Source organism: Rattus norvegicus, chromosome 18, assembly GCF_021556685.1.
Source record: "Rattus norvegicus strain SHRSP/BbbUtx chromosome 18, alternate assembly SHRSP_T2T, whole genome shotgun sequence".
Taxonomy (NCBI): Eukaryota; Metazoa; Chordata; class Mammalia; order Rodentia; family Muridae; genus Rattus; species Rattus norvegicus.
Window position 1 is genome coordinate 27,103,133 of NC_141551.1, and position 12,843 is coordinate 27,115,975.

At 44.8% G+C, this 12,843-nt stretch overlaps 1 protein-coding gene across 4 annotated transcripts in view; it reads right to left on the reverse strand.

The window, feature by feature from the left end:
* The window catches only part of Sil1 (SIL1 nucleotide exchange factor), a 231,764-nt gene that overhangs the window by 90,522 nt on the left and 128,399 nt on the right, over positions 1–12,843 (reverse strand). The window lies entirely within an intron of this gene.

The following is a 12,843-nucleotide window of genomic DNA, read 5'->3' on the forward strand; positions in this document are numbered from 1 at the left end:
GGGCTGTGTGTATGAATGCACAAGAGCACTCAGGGACGGCTTACAAGCAACTGTGCAATATCGCACAGTACAAACGGAATGCTACATTCACCCATTCAGTCATTCACAGAAAACACATTTACCAGGCAACTACTGCACAACACACCCGCACGGCAGCTTCTAGGAATATAAAAACAGTATTTTCTAGGAGTAAGAAAATGGCATATATATGTTCTCACCATGGAAGCCTAGAACTCATTATGGATCCCACGCTGGCCTTGAACTCTTCTTGATTCTCTTGCCTGGGCCTCCTAAGTGCTAGGATTACAGACCTGTACCATAACATCCCACACAGAGATGAATATCAATGGCTGCAGGACTGAACATTTCATAGAAGGAGCGTTTTAGAATCTGGAAATTTTTTTTTTTTGGTTCTTTTTTTCGGAGCTGGGGACCGAACCCAGGGCCTTGCGCTTCCTAGGTAAGCGCTCTACCACTGAGCTAAATCCCCAGCCCTGAATCTGGAAATTTTTGAAGCAATTATGATGCTTCTAAAACTGGGAGTGGTAGCATACATCTCTAATCCTGGCATTCAGGAGGTAGAAGCATGAGATAGATGAGAACTTTTCTGAAAGAAAGAAAGAAAGAAAGAAAGAAAGAAAGAAAGAAAGAAAGAAAGAAAGAAAGAAAGAAAGAAGGAAGGAAGGAAGGAAGGAAGGAAGGAAGGAAGGAAGGAAGGAAGGAAAGAAAGAAAGAAAGAAAGAGGGAAGGAAGGAAGGAAGGAAGGAAGGAAGGAAGGAAAGAAGGCAGACAGACAGACAGAAAGACAGAAAAACAGTACCAACACTTGGACTTTGCCTCTGCTTTCTCTGCAGAGAATAGCTGGCACATTGGCACTGAATTTGATTCAGTAACAGAAAAGGAAAACAGGCATGGTAATAACACCAGTAATGCCAATACTCAGAGCCTGAGGCAGGAGGATTTGGAGTTTGATGATAGCCTGGTTATGCACTGCAGTATGAGGACACCCCGAGCTACATGGTGAAACTTTTAAATAAGTGGTAACAATTTGACAAAAAAATTCCTTATAAGAAAAATGCATAGTACACACTCTCTTGGGATGACCACATGCACCCAAAGTCTAAAAGAGTGCTGTCCCAGCAAGAATCGAAGCTTTCTCAGCACTGGCGCAACTATGGTGGGTTCTGAGTTACTGTAGGCTCTCTGCCTCCAGCCAAGGTGCTGGGTGTGCCATCACCTGCTGCCACTCCACTGTAGCCAGGAGTGGCTGTGGCTTTGGCTAAAATACACAGAACCTACAGCTCATCTAATGATCTCCTGACAAAAGTGTGTCCAAGTTAGAGCAGGGAAATCCTTCCCCGGAGGAGCTTTCTAACAAACTTTGGCTAGGATCCACACTGGGGAAAATGAAGGAACCTCATGTGCAAAGGCTTCATCGCAGAAACAGTGCCCATGTCAAGGGAGAGGCTGCACCCACGGGAGTGGTAAGGCTCTGGGGCTCCTGTGCTGCTGCTCTGTCAGGAAGCCTGGTTTCTTTTCCTGGGACAGAGAATTAAAACTGAGGTATCTGTGACGTCATGTACCTGTAATCCCAGAGCTTGTGAGACATGGGCAGGAGAAATGCCACAAGTCCCAGGCCAGCCCACGCTTCATGGTGAGTTCCTGGTCAATATAGGTTGCAGAGTAAGACTGCCACAAGGGAAATAAAAACACACAAAAATCCTAATGACCTAAGATGGTTCCAAAGAGGTGGGAGGCTAAATTCTGGCAAAAATGGAGAAGGGGCAACTTCTCTTCTGTTCCTCAGAGGTAATTCTTTAGTATCCCTCTCTGGATGTATGAGGGAGAGGCTACTTTACCCAAGAGATCTCAGACTAACAAAACAAACACAACCCCTTCCAGATGTGTACTACAGAGATTTGAAATTCACAAAATAGCAGTTTGTTCTCAGCTGTACACAACCCAGACCATCCTGGATTTGCACTCCTCCTTTGCCATCTCCAAAACCTTCTCTGTCCCACCCCCTCATTTTATGAGACAGGTCTCACTATGCAGCTGTGGCTGTTTGGAACTGACCTTGTAGACGAAGCTGACCTCAAGTTCACAGAGATTTTCCTGCTTCTGCCTCTGCCTCTTGAGTGCAGGGGCTAAAAGCATGCAACATCGCACTTGGCTGATAAGTCTAATAATGTGCGTGTGCGTGTGCGTGTGTGTGTGTGTGTGTGTGTGTGTGTGTGTGTGTGTGTGTGCGTGTGTGTGTGTGTGTATGTTTTTCAAGGCAAGTTTCTCTGTGTAGCCCTAACTATCTTGGAATTCACTCTGTAGACCAGGCTGGCCTTGAGCTCAAAGATCCACCTGCCTCTGCCTCCCTAATGCTGGGCTTAAAGGCATGAGCCACCACTGCCTGGCTAATAAAAATTATTTCAAGGAGAAAGGAAAATAAAAACCCCAAGAATTAACAACAAATTCTTTTCTCCAACTCTCCACAGTTGCTTTTGTCCAGACTATCTATTATCATCTTTCATCTGGACACTATCTAGCTTCCCAACAGTGTCCCCTGCTTGTCTGTCTGTGTGTGTGTGTGTGTGTGTGTGTGTGTGTGTGTGTGTGTGTGTGTGTGTGTGTGTGTAGAGAAAGAAAGAGAAAGAAAGGGGAAAAGAGAGGGAGAATTAATGAGTATAATCCATGTAACCCTTCCACTTCAAACCTTTTGATGGCTTTCTATTGTTCCTGGGGGTTTGAGGGAGGGATATCAATCCCTACCCTAGTCAGTGAGGTCCTTCAGTGACAGCCTCCTCAGTCTTGTCCCCCGTTTCCCTTTGCTCCACTCCATGGAAGAGCATGATCCCTCCATCAGAGACCCATCCTCTCTTCGGCTGGAATGCTCTGTCTGGTGTCGGCCTCCATCTCACCCCCCCGCCCTAGTGAAGGGCCACTCACTGCTCTGAGCAGCTGATGGCTCATACCCGATCTGTCTGTCCAAATGGTTTCGCAGCACCACCAATCATTTTTACGGCATGTACCGCAATCCATATTTATCAGTTTTAGACGTTTATCTGGTTAAATGTTCATTGTTTTCTTCCTAGGGATCACCTTATACAGTGAATGTTCAACAATTATTTGTTGAGTAAAAATTTGAATACAGAAAGGGAAATCTTTGTTGATTGACAGATTTTTACTAGAGCAAATAGACTCTTAACAATTAGTCACGTTAAGAGTTATTCTTGGTAGTAAAGAACTCATGCTTATAACAATAGTGATTTTAATTTTTTTCTGATCTTGGTCTCAGACAGAAACAAAGGAAGAGCATGAATGCATAAGCTGCAGACACACCAGGTCAGACTCTGCTAAGATAGCCACGGAAGAAAATACGATCTTATGCGAATAATTATTTTATTTGGAGAAAATTCCAAAATTGCTCTTTTCACATGAGTCACCACAGGGGGCAAGAGGAAGCACAATAGCATGGACTCAAAATGCAGGTTAAGTTCACTTAATGTATGAAAGCAGTTGTGGCCGCAGCTGCAGGGGCAACAGAGAGTACAGCATTTCCAATGTTTCCACCCTGCTGGGAAAAATGCCAACTGGAGTGTGATCCGACCGCATCCCTGAGCTTATGTAAAGGAAGAAACCAGCAAACAGACCAGCCAAGCACTGGGAAAGAGCAGAGACTCGCAAGTCAGCCTGCAAAAGGAGGAGGGCTTGGGATGCAAGATAAGACAAGGGGGAAGAGACCGGGACTCCGAGCCAGTAAAGCCCCAAAGCCTACAGTGGCTGTTGACCCACCCCACGTGGCCTCGCTGGAGCTAGATTCCAAACCTCAGGTGCCAGCCCACAGAGACTTTATTCTAAGAGAGCCACCTCATGCTCTGCCTCGCCTGAGACTGTCACTGTTTTCTGTCACAGGCCAGGGCTCAGGCACACGACCCACGCCTTTCTCATCTGTGGCAGACTACAACACTCCCACGGTGTCTGCCCCTTACTACACCATGTGACCCTGCAGTTCTTCCTAAATCAGTAACTCAAGGCAGAGTGCAACTTTCCAGTGAACTTGGCTTAGGACATGCTTTGGCTAACAAGAGACTAACACATGTGCCATTTGGAATAGGCTTTTAACCCTTGGGTTTCTATCATCACCATGAGAAAGCCTGTCACTGCTAGACCTTTGTCCAAAGCAAATGAGAGACATGAGAGACCAGGGAGCCAACATGGATACAAACTACAGACTGGAGGGAGGTCATACCACATCTAGCCATAACAAGCCTTGTCAAACTTATCTGCACAAATTTACTTTGAGCTATTTTTAAATTTGTTCAAAATATCGATAGGACAGCATAGTTTCTACATGTTCCAAATGCCCTTTCCCAAAGTTAATATCTTATATAGTCACAAAAAATTAATAATAGTGTTAAGTAATTAAAGACCATTTTCAAACCTTACTAGTATGAACATAATCCAGTTCTAGAAGTTACTGGGTTTTGTTTTATTCTCTCTTCTTTATGTATGTTGTGTGCATGTAGCATATGTATATATGCATGCTCACCAAAGTGTGGCTGCATATGTGTGGAAGTCCAAGGTTAATATCAGAATCTTCCTCCCACCTTATTCTTTAAGCCAGGCTCTCTCAAGCCCACAGCTCACAAATAAGGACTGTCTCCCTCGCTAGGTTACTCTGGGAATCCCCTGTGTGTTAGCAACTTTCCTATTGCTATGATAAATCACAACGACCAGAGCAACTTATCAAAAGAAGGGCTTATTCAGGCTCTGTGGTTCCAGAGGGATAAGAGTTCCTCCCAGAGGGAAACTGTGGCAGCAGAAAAAGCTACCAACCTCTCACAATTAGAACCATAAAACAGGAACCTGAGAGAGGGAACTCAAAATGGCCCTTTGAAACTTCAAAGCCCAGGTGACTTACTTTCTTCAGTGAAGCTTCACTTCCTAATCTTCCTCAAACAGGCACAAATTAGGGACAAGGTATGGAGGACGTGTCATTGACATCTTCACACACAGTTGTCAAGTTCCAAGGCTGGAATTGCAGGGGAGCCACCATGCTCACCCCCATTTATGTGGGTTCTGGAGACCAGAGCTCTGGTCCTTTGCTTGCAGAGCCATCTCTCCAGCTCAAGAGTAGTAATTATGTTGCTGCTCCAGTTGTTTCAGTTTTAACAACTAGAACTTCTTCAGTTGGCCCTCACATTATTTTAATAAGTAGCTGCTTCCTCAACACTCTTTTCTTTTTCTAAATATTGCTTTACCCAGTACCGTAAGTTCCATGTTTGCCTCATAGTTTCTTTTTCTTGGCCCTCATTCCTTATTGGGGGACAATGTTTAGAAAACAAAATTAATGACAGAAATGTTCATTCCTACTAGGAGCCATTGCTCCTACATCTCTGAGGAACATGGACCCCTCATCCATGTATTAAGTAGTACACACACACACACACACACACACACACACACTTCTGCTTGTCTGTGTATACGTGCTTTTGAGATAGGGTCTCATGAAGCCAAGCTGAGGATGACTTGAGCTTCTGTTCCTCCTGCCTCCTCCTTCTGAGTGCTGAGGTCACAGATGTGTGCCACCATGTCTGTTTATGTTGTGCTGGGGATGGAACCCCATGCTTCATGCTAGACGAGCGCTCCACCAGCCCTTATCTATACATATTTCAAAACTTACAATTTTTTACTGATACTACAAACTCCAATCTAACATAACAGAGCCGTCTGCCTTCTACCTTTCTTTATCTATGACTGTATTTCCCCACCATGAGAAATCTGGCTCTCACTGTCTATGATAAATTGATAATACATTTAACTCTACAATGTAAAGCAAATAGTTTCAAGACAGCCCAGTGAATAAATGTGCTGGGCCCTAACCCTCACAAACCTGGGTTCAGTCCCTGGGTCCCACATGGTGGAAGAAGAGAACTAACTCCTACAGTTGTCCCCTGACCTCCGTATGAGTCATGGTATGTGCACCACACGGCTACATACATACACACAATAAAATGCTATGAACAAAATCTTAATGTCAACCCCTATCTTTGTGAGGAACACATTTACAAACTAGATCCCAGCACTGACGTGCAGCACTTTCGTCTCTGGCTTCACACAGTCAGGTTGTCGTTTCTCCCTGATCCTCTTTGGCATGGTCACGTCATTAAGTCTGTGACAGGTGGCTCATTTTGGTATTTACATTCCTGCATGTGGTCCCATCCCTCTCCGTCCCGCATCCTTTACCTGCTTCACTGGGAGGTATGTGAAGGGCACGTGAGCTGCTCGTTGTAAGAGTCAGAGCTACATAAAGGACTTACTGTCGCTTTAAGCTACCAAGCTTTCAAGAATTATGTTTGCAGCAGCAACTCACCCCAATGGTTCGGAAACATGGAAATTAAGAACAACTAATAATGATTCGCTTTAGTATTAAAATGTCCTTTTGCAAAATGTGATAATGATGAAGACAGATGGTAGTTGGTTGTTTCTGAACTAGAGTCTTTAACTCAGCAAAGTAAGAGGTAGGCTTTGGTCCACAGAATTTTCTTTTGAAGTTTTTCTGCTCCATGAAGCATCGTGGACTAGAAACTGCCCCTGTACTCGGCCTGCCTTCCTAGAGGTGTTTGAGAATTATTCTCACCATTACTTTTCACGAGTGGACTTGATAGTATCAAAAGTATCTCTCAGTACACTTGTTGAAAATTTTTATTTGCTCAGATAAAGAATGCTGTCCTTGTAATCCCTGTGTAGCAATCAGTTTATCAGATGTAATCTAATGACCGCAAATATTTCCAGGGGCCAGGACAGCCTTTAAGTTCAGAGCTGAGAAACAGTGCCAGCAAGGCAGTTCTGGAAAGGACGAGAGAATAGAGTCAGGAAGCCTGAGACCACGAAGCATCTGGGCAGAGGGGTCTGGGAGAAGAGCAGGGAGAAAAGGTGAACCCAAGGGAAAGGGACAACTGCCTATGGGGTTAGGTTGGTAAAGAGACGAGTGAGAAGGGCCATCTATCAGAACACAGGGAACAGTAGGGCCTGTGAAAAGTGCCCTTTCCATATGCAGTCAAATTTGCACATTTGAAAGCTCAACAAAATATAACTAATAAATAGAATTCAGTCCACAGGTGCCAATTTGTCTCCACTGGAAAAGATACATTTCACCCATTAACAAATGTTGCCTGACTCAGCATTTGTTCTAGCCCTTCCTAGGGCCCAGTGATTAAAAATTTGTCCCTCATGGACTCATAACTGCAGGGACCTCCTCAGACTATAAGGCTGTGGCATCACCTGGCTGCCCAGCCTAAGCATACACAGTGCCAGCTAAAAGGGATGTTCTCATGCCTGCCTGCTAGCAGATGCTTTGTCATTTGTGGCTTCATGAAGGAAAAGCCTTCATGTTCTGTACGTTCTGTGGCTCCCGCTAAGAGATTCTCCACTCCAGGGGCAGTTACACCTGGATACAGAGGCATCAAACTATAAGGGTGGCCCCACTGGCTGCATATCATGAACACTTACAACAATAACAAAATGGAGACCCTCAGCTCAGTATCCTGACCTCAGAATATGCTAACATCAAGATAGAACAACTCCTGGGAGCCACTGCCTGCCCCAATCAGAAGCAGGGACCAAAACCACAAGGACAAGAGCCCTGAAAACCCAGCCTCCAGGCTGCTCCTCAGATGCTGGTCCCCATTGTAACACAAGGCACACATCCACATACTTTAGCAACAAGAGGACACAGGGGCTAATCCAGTGAGTCTATCTCACATCAGCCTGCTTGTGACTTTTGAGTATCCAGGATTCTAGTTGACCTGGCTGAGCCCAATTGAAGCCTGATCAGATAGCTTCCTTCTTGCTCAAGGAACTCACATGCAAGGAGGATTCCCCATTCCCTGCTCCAACCAGTACAATTGGGCTTTCAACACACCACGTCTACCTGATGTCATCCAGGGAGTCCCACTTTCAGTGCCGGTAGTGGGTTGTATCACTTAGTGCAAGGCTGCTGGGTTGTTAAACTCACTTGCTGTGTGTTGTTTCCATTTCACTGGTGTGTGAACAATGACCACCCCCCCTCATGGGCCTGGGACTGTGCTGCCCAGGCATGCATATCTTTGGTGGCCAGGTGAAATTAACCAAATCTCTTCGGATCTTTGCAAGCTTATCTATCAAATAAAAAGGAGCTGCTTTCCCTAATGTGTCTCTCTTTGTAGAGAACAAATGAGAAAGAACTACTGAGCGTTCAGAAGAAGTAAAATGTACTTCAGGAAAGCAGCCCAAAAGTCCTCAAAAGATAAAGTCAACCCACATGAAACATACTTTTTCTTTTAAGTTCTTCAAGGATTTATTAAGAGTAAAATTTTCTCATTAAATAACTGAATTTCTGAAGAGCAGGGACCAATTACTTGGGCCCACAGCTCGGGTTCAGCTCTAGGGCACACCGTAGGCCTTCTGCACACAGACAGGAAGGAATAGAAAGGCTATGTCATGGGAAGAAACACTGCACACTTTGCCTGCCACCAACTCTCTAACAAGGGCTGGTCTGCCCTGAGACAGCCCAGCCTGGTTGCCATGACAACCACAACCCTCTCCTCCTGTCTTTGCCTTTTTATTCAAGCCCCACACAAGCTCTGGCTGCACACAGATGAGCATCTCTGTCTCCAAGGCACTGGACAAGTGACTGAAGAATGTGCACAGACCTCTCGGGCGCTGACCCTAAACTGTAACGTGCTGCTGTTTTTTAAATGACACTTTTTTTTTAAAACAACAAACACTTAATAAGATATTCTGGGTTGCAATTATACTGACACATTTTTTTTGAAGGACTAAACAATGACAAACCAAGAAAAGTAAAAAATTTCACCAAAGTGATATTTTTTCTGTAATCTGAGTCATAGAATCTAAACTCTGCATGAGGTCTTATAAGGGCTCTCGGAGGTGGCTTCAGTGTGAGCAGAGCTCACTCTCTGGGCTGCAGTAAAGCCCCTAAAAGAGCTTTCTCATCAACATTTATGATTTTCCCAGAAAAAAACTTCAAAATCTTACTGCTATGCCCAAACCAATGTCGCCTTTCCAGTACCATGGCAGACAGATGGTAGCTGGACTCCAAGCTTTACATCACAGAATTCAAAGGCAAGCATCTCTATGATGCTATGCTTGGTTGTCAACTTGACCACATCTGGAACTAACTAAACCCAAATTGCTGGGCACACCTATTGAGGAAGTTTTAGGTAGCTGGATTATTTGCAGTTGAGAGACCCACCTTAAATCTGGATCGTTTGAGGTCAATAGATTCCTCCTAAATCAGGGCCACACCTTCTCCTGGCAACCTATGTAATGGATGGGGTGAAAAGAAGCTTTTGCTCTTTGCCTGCTTGCCCTCGTTCTGTATTCACTGGCATTAGAGCCTGCTTCTTCTGGATTCCAACCTATACTGAAGAGTGACTGAGACATCCAGCCTCATGGACTGTGGACTTTCTGTTGGGAGACAGCCATTGTTGGACTAGCTGGACCACAGCCTGTAAAGGTGCTCTAATACATTGTGTGTGTGTGTGTGTGTGTGTGTGTGTGTGTGTGTGTGTGTGTGTGTGTGTGTGTGTTCATTCTAACAGTTCTGTTCCTTTAGAGAATCCTCACTAATACAATCTCCAAGGACAAATACTATATAAGTTACTTAGAAAATTTCCTGTTGTGGTTGGGAAAGGCTCCATGGGTAAAGGGCTTGCTGTGCACATATGATCCCCTGAGTTTGGACTCTAGCACTCATATAAAAAGCCGGGAGTGGTGGTGGGCTTCTGAGACCCCAGCATTAGCAGGGGCAGAGAGAGAGAGGATCCTGGAGGCTCAGGGGGGCAGCCAATCTAGCCAAAGAATAAACTCTAGGTTCAGTGAGAGACTGTCTCAAAAAATGAGGTGGGAAGCAATAGAGGAAGAACTACAGTGTTGGTCTCCTTATGGATACACATGGCACACCCAGCCACAAACACATGGACAATGACAACAAGAGTCCTGTTAGGACAGAAGAGTCTGAAATAGGTGTCACATGGAGGGCTCTGCTCAGTATAAATGAACATAGCAAGCCCTCTCTACAACTAGTTCGCCAGTGAACATTTCCTGAAGCCTAAGCAAGAGCCTAATGCTTTCTGAACATTCCTTCTATTATGGTTACTGTGTGTGCTCTGGGGCATTTGTGTTGGTACCCACCAAAAAGGACATACCCATCAACAAGACTAATCTAGGCTACTGATGTCTAGTAAATAAATGGGGTGGGGGGAGATAAGGACACCTAAAATCCTGGCTCTAATTCCTGAAGGCAATGTCTGAGCATGCTGAAGCATCTGGAGCTCAGCATATAACCTGGGAGAGCTCGAGGAGCAAAAGGTCGTCAGGCTATTTTCACAGCCTGCTCAGACACAACAGAACCACAGCTTGGGGAATGGATATGGAATGAGAAGGCTGAGCAGCAATCAGGACCAGAAAGGCTCAGAGTTCTACCACTGTCCCATTGCCACACAAAGGCATCCGACTCTTAAACACACACAAAATCCTTTCATGCATCAGCCCCACATTTAATAATTTCGGGGGTAAAATAAAGGAGACAGAGATGAAGAAGGCAAAGCCACCCATAGTGCACCTGTGCTAGTTAGTTCCTAGACAGCTCACTGCCTGTGTTCTCACCTCTCTCCCCTTTCTTACCTTACACGACCAGGCAAGCAAGTTTAGCATGGACTGCAGAGCCCCCTAATGTGGGCACATGGGCTTTTACACTCAACAATGGCTACCTAGTTTCCTGGTAGTGTTTGCCATTTACTGCCACATCTCTTTGTAAGACACATTCCTCATCCACTCCTTGTTCCCTCATCTTCACAGTATCCTGAACTTACTCAAACTTCACTGGAGAGAGAGAAGAGAAGGGAAGAGGGAAGGGGAGCGGAGGGGAGAGGGAGTGTGGGGATTAAGGAGAAAATTAGAAAAAAGGAAAGGAATTGCCCACAGAGCCACAGCAGGGGGAACCACAACTACACCACAAGCACAGCTCTCTCAGTCCTCTAAACCTGCTTCTCAACTATCCAGTAAAATCAAGGTCATTTTAAAAATTCTTACGCCTGAACTGCAGCAACAAGCTTCACTTCACAATGAAGAGGTGAAAAACTGACACCCTGAGAGTGAAGGAGTTAAATGTGTCTGTTTCTCGGGGACCTGGGACCTAGGTTTTGCTATTACTCATTTTCCAGAGGAGACTCCTGAAGACTCCACAGTACATGCCTTTCCCACCCAGGCACAATTTCATTAGCAGCTCATTAGCAGGAGTGACACAACCATTTCTGACTCTTGTTTCTCATAATATTTATTGGTTAACTGACACTTTAAACACAGGTTGACTGAGAACCAAACAGTATTAAACCTGCTCATTATCAATGTGAGACACAAAGGCTGCATTCTAAACGTGAGTTTTGTCCTCATTTGTTTTCCTAAAGGAGAGATCATAATTGAATGAGAAGGTTAAAAGACCAAAGTGCCAAGGTATGGAGATTTAATTTTGAATCTCCCTCCCCTCTCCACCACATCAGTCCCAGGAGTTCTGCCTTCATAATCGGCACTGTCTGCTCTCTTTATAGCACTTGTTACTTCCATGGCCAAGAGTGGTTCTAGGAATTATTCAAAACAGTATCTGTAATTCCTCTACCACAAAAGAAGCCCCCAAGTCCTTCCGCTTGTGTGTTCTCAGCAGTGCAAAATAAGGAGATCCACAGGGATTATCACAGAGGCAAAGTTCCTAGAGTAGAATTTTTCTCTAGATTATGCACAAAGAATAGGATCCCCTACTCCCAGCTTCCTGGGGTACAAACCAGACTAAGAGGAAAGAAAGGTAGAACAATGGGTACAGTGTAGAAAAGAGATATAAAAAAGCTGGTTTCAAATCCTTACCCCTTTCCATTGTGGGCACCTTAAACAACCAAATGAAGTCACTAAACTTAGCCTTCCTTCACCTATGAGAGTGTGTATGTGTGTGTATATGTATGTGTATGTGTGTATGTGTGTTTGGGGGTGGGGGGAGTCCCACTTTGCTTTTTTATCCTAACAGTTTGGACCATGGGTACTGAGAGCTACTAAACAGTGCTAGGCTTTCTTCCCATCTGCACTGCTTGTTTCCCTAGACAGAGCAGCAGCATGGAGCCATGCAGATGACTTGAGCAACTGCTCACCCGAAGCAGCAAAGGGAATGGTTCATGAAGACGCTGCTCTACCACTTAACAGCTCTAACTGTTAGTCTAACTTTGGACTGATGATCTGTGACCCATCTGCAGAGCAGGCATCATGGTATCAGTTTGACGGCGTTAATAAAGTTCAGCACGGGTATAAGGAGTATGTGCGGGAGATGGGAATGGCTGACGATAGGAGCTCTCAATATGGCATTTACCTGTTTCTGCTTGGTTTGTCAGGTTTCCCAGCTATGAGGAGAGAACAGTGCCATGATAGATGCTCAAACCTTTAACAGTTCTCAACAAACACCTGCTTAAATTCAGTAGAGTAGAAGTGAAGACATGGTTTTTGTAGTATTTTCATGCCAAACTGCCATATTAAGGCTATGGGAAAAATCAATACCAATGAAAGCTACAGGATGTCCAAAACGAGAAGGCAACAAATAAGCCAAGCCAAGACCACATCAGCCTCCTGTGGGCCACCAAACCTAGCTAAACACCGAAGAGGTCAAAGCCAGGAGCATAGTTTACATAAAGCTGGGGCGAGGATTCAAATATGAATAAATGCCAACAACAGGAGAGAAGTTTCATGTTTCCAGTAAGCTCAGTTCAACCACAAGCTTAAGGGAGTTTTGTAACAACGAACCAAGGA